This window comes from Atractosteus spatula, chromosome 14 (assembly GCF_055471065.1).
Source record: "Atractosteus spatula isolate fAtrSpa1 chromosome 14, fAtrSpa1.hap1, whole genome shotgun sequence".
Lineage (NCBI taxonomy): Eukaryota > Metazoa > Chordata > Actinopteri > Semionotiformes > Lepisosteidae > Atractosteus > Atractosteus spatula.
Window position 1 is genome coordinate 43,179,073 of NC_142719.1, and position 3,975 is coordinate 43,183,047.

Consider the following 3,975-nt stretch of genomic DNA (forward strand, 5'->3'; position numbering starts at 1 on the left):
ACAATGAAATAATTCGCTGATAGATGCTATAATATATATGCAATACACAACAGATACTATAACTCGCCAGTCCAGTTGGATAATCTCACTTTCTTTACAAATTTGCGTTGTTAGAGATACGGCTTGTTCAGCAGATCTGAGCAGCTTCTCAGATGGCTCAAGGTCATATGATACAGAAAAATCTGGGAGCGGGGGCCAGTTTCCGGGAGCTTATGGATCACTTGCTGGAATCAGGGAGGAGACGCCGATTTCCGGGAGACTTGGGACGTCTGGAAATGATTTTAAATAGTAAGTAAGCGCTGTTACGTCACCGTGAGCCCGTAAGTACTCCGTCCAAAATGGCTTCCTTGTGCAAACACAGGGATGATCACTTTTGCTTTAATTGCACACATGCCCACTGCGTGTTAGTGGTGCCTCCTGTCCACAGTTTAGCAGAAATTAAATGCTCTAATTTGAACTCATTCAGAGAAAGCCAGAAAATAGCTGCAACAGTGCTGCACTGATCAAATACCCTGAGTAAGTACCTGGTTTTCCTGATGAGCACATATTTTGCAGTGATGTTGACACAGGAAGACGAGAAGAGATGTTTGCCAGTTGACGTGCCTGGAAACTATTCTATAACCATGATCTATACACCTTCTTATTTTCAGTACTCTTCATTTGCACCTCAGTGTGAGAACTTTGATGAAGCAGAAGAGGTGAGTTTTATTTTGGAAAAATGGCCAATGCAACTTTTCAAAATGGCGGTATTGTTCAGAATGTGTTTCAGAGCAGTTACAGGCCTTTGCTGAAACCTGTCACCCAGGAAACTCGACATAAAAATGTGCAAGAAGTGAATTATTTCAAGTGTAGGCTGCCAGGGGCGTTGTGCTGTTAGCACCACGACAAAAAATGTTTCATGGTATTGCATTTGTGTGAAATATTGCACAATCCAAGTGATGATCCACCCGGTTACCTTGCGTAGTGCTTCGAGCGATTTGGAGATACTGCAAAGCTCTAGTCTTCGTGCGTCTATTAGAGAATTAGACACTAGGTGGCAGCAGCGCACCGTGTTCTGCGGAACCGGGAGAGATTTCTCATCTCTGCCCTAAAGCTATCAGAACAAAGGACCGTTAATGCTTCAGGCTTGTAGGATCATCCCTGTTTGTTTTGGCAGTAGGTTTATCTTCCAATGTTGTTCTCGAATGGCGAGCACTGGAGCACGAGGTGTCCCCAGCATCCTGTCCAGACTGCGGTCCCGCCTCGTGCCCTAAGATTCTGGGATAAGATCGGCTTGCCATCACCCTTACCAGGAATAAACAGGTTTTTTTGTCAATTCATTGATGGATGGAGGGGGGTTACTCAAGAAGCAGACTATTGCACTCTTCAACTAAGGCATTTTTAATATTGTGCTCATTAAACTTTTAACACACATCTGGTCAGGTAATAACAGTAAACTCCTTTTAAACAGTTAAACACTGGGGTGTAATATTCAAGGGGCATGCTGGCACAGGTGTTAACAAGGGGGACTCTGGGGCACTGTCTGCGTGGAGTCTGCATGTTCTCCCTGTGTTCGCATGTGTTTCCTCTCGGTGCTTCGGTTTCCTCCCACAGCCCAAAGACATGCTGGCAGGTGAACTGGCTTCTGGGAAACCTGGCCCTGGCGTGAGTGTGTGTGTCCTGTGACGGACTGGCGTCCTGCCCGAAGGGTGCCCTGCCATGCGCCCGCTGTGCACTGGGAGGGGCTCCGGCTCCTCTGCGGCCCTGGGCTGGGAGGAACGGAGAGGAGAGGGCTCCTCACATGCGCCCAGGCGCTCTGTCACGTCCCGGTGCCAGGGCCGCGCCCGGCGTGTTGGGCAGCGCGCCAGGGCGGCGGTAATGGCGGTACGCCCTGGGGCGAAGGGGGCCAAGCTGGCAAAAACCCACGGAGGCCTGGGCAGAACGTGCAGACTCCGCACAGAGCGGAGCTCAGCCCTGACCAGACCTGGGTGCGGAGTCCCCGGTGCCCCCCCCCCAATAAACAATTGATTATTGTATTTTACTATAAGAGAAGGGGTCTTGATTATCCCCAGAGGGCATGAAAAGCACAGCGTGTGCAGCGGCGGGGACCTGGATCTGGGCTGTTCGCCTCGCAGGAAGGAACGCTGTTGGACCTTCCGAAAGCGTCCTGTTTAAGAGCGGACCTCTGGCGGGGTCACAGACACCATGGCAGGACTCGAAGAGCCTTCATCCTGGGAGGAGGCTCTCGTACAGATCGCATTGCCTGCCTTCAGAAGATGTTTCAGAGACGGTTTTACCCCAGAGGGACTGTTGAAACCCCACATCAAGTCCGAGCTGCTGAAAAACCTGACATTGCAGACAGAATCGCAGTTGTATACAAGACTCCGTTTCTCGATTGCCCCTCATATATAACTCTCTCATTCAGCTGTTTTATGTTTAGCTGTTATACCGTAGCTTTTACACTTGGGTTTTAGCACATACAGTGGCAAGTGGACAACTGATTCATATGTTCTGCAGAGACAAGCTGGGCTTTTCTGGAACACGGTAGCTCAACCGTTCTTCTTTGCAGGTTCTAACCGAGCCCCACTCCTGCGGATTAAAAGGAAAATATTCACTTTACTCTGTCCTGAATGTGGTGCTGAGAAGCCCGACGAGCTAAAAATACGCCCAGGCCGGGCGAGTCAGATTACACTTCTCCTGTGACTTTAGCACTCCTTCCCAGCAGCCGCGCGGCTCAGCTCCCAGCTCAGACTGGTCGCCGCCGTCGGCCCACGGCCCTCCTTCCCACAGGGAGCGTCACGTGATCGCAGCCGCAGGAGGCCCCTGCCCAGAGCACCACAATGGGCCTTTCACTCGCGGGGAAAAAAAGCTACATCATATAACAAAAAAATATCTCCTAAGAATCATTTTATTGAAAGCTATTTTTTATTATACAATATAAACCCCACGTGGTCAGTCCTGCTCCTGTGAGGGGCAATAGCTCAGCAGCAGGTTGGAAGAGGGGTCACCCCAATCTGACCCACCCCAGCTGTGTGAGGGGGGCTCTCAGCTGCCTCCCCAGAGCCACAGGGCCGTCACGCATTCGCCCGATTTCAAAAGGACAGCGGGTGTTTATCCCGCAAAAAATCCTTTCAGGAGCTCAGAAGGCAAGAATCCTTCCTCTGCTTCCCTGCTTGTTGTTCTCAAGGAGAGGCCGGCTCACGCCAACGTCCGAGTTCCACTTGGACTGTTGCCATGGTGAACTGCCAAGACTGAACCGCTGCCTCATTCCGAAGCCTCTCCCCGCCGCAGCTCCGGGTGAGCCGGCCCCCGGAGTGCAGGAACAGGCAGGGCTCCCCCTCCCACAGGAGCCTGCGCCCACGGGCCCCGAGCAGATGCAAGCCGTCGCCAGGGAGAGGCTGAAAGAAAGGGCTCCGCGCGGGGGATCGCCCCCACCCCCACCGTCTCCTGCTCGGGTGCTCCGCCCGTTATTCCTGCCGGTCTCAATGCTGCACCGGAGAAACCGAAGCTGGACTTGGGTTTGAGTCGCTCCTCCCGTCACAGAATGTCCTGCAGCTCCAGCGCCAGGGACAGAGCCCCCGGCCTCGGCGCTGGAGGAAAGGTCACGCTGCCAAACGTGGCTTCTCCCAGGCCCCTCCCCGGCAACCAGCAGCTCTGGGAAACACAGGGCAGCAGATCCGTCTCCCAGACACCCTCCCCTGCAGAGCAACCCGGCCGGCGGACTCGGGTTCGAGCCGGTCAGGCTCGTCTCTAGGTGCCGTCAGGGGGGATCACTGTGGAACACGGCACACAGCCCCGACAAGGAGCCCCAGCCCAGCAGGGTCTCGAGATCCCCATTAAATCAGCCGTGTGCACAGAACTGGAACATCTACACTGTGTGCTCAGTCGCAGGCGGTATGTGCAAGTTTTCCAAAACTGGGGCTCTTCAGGATCAGAACTGCTCTACAGCAGCTCATGACAGACTGGGGGAATTTAAAAAAAAAGACAACACCAAAA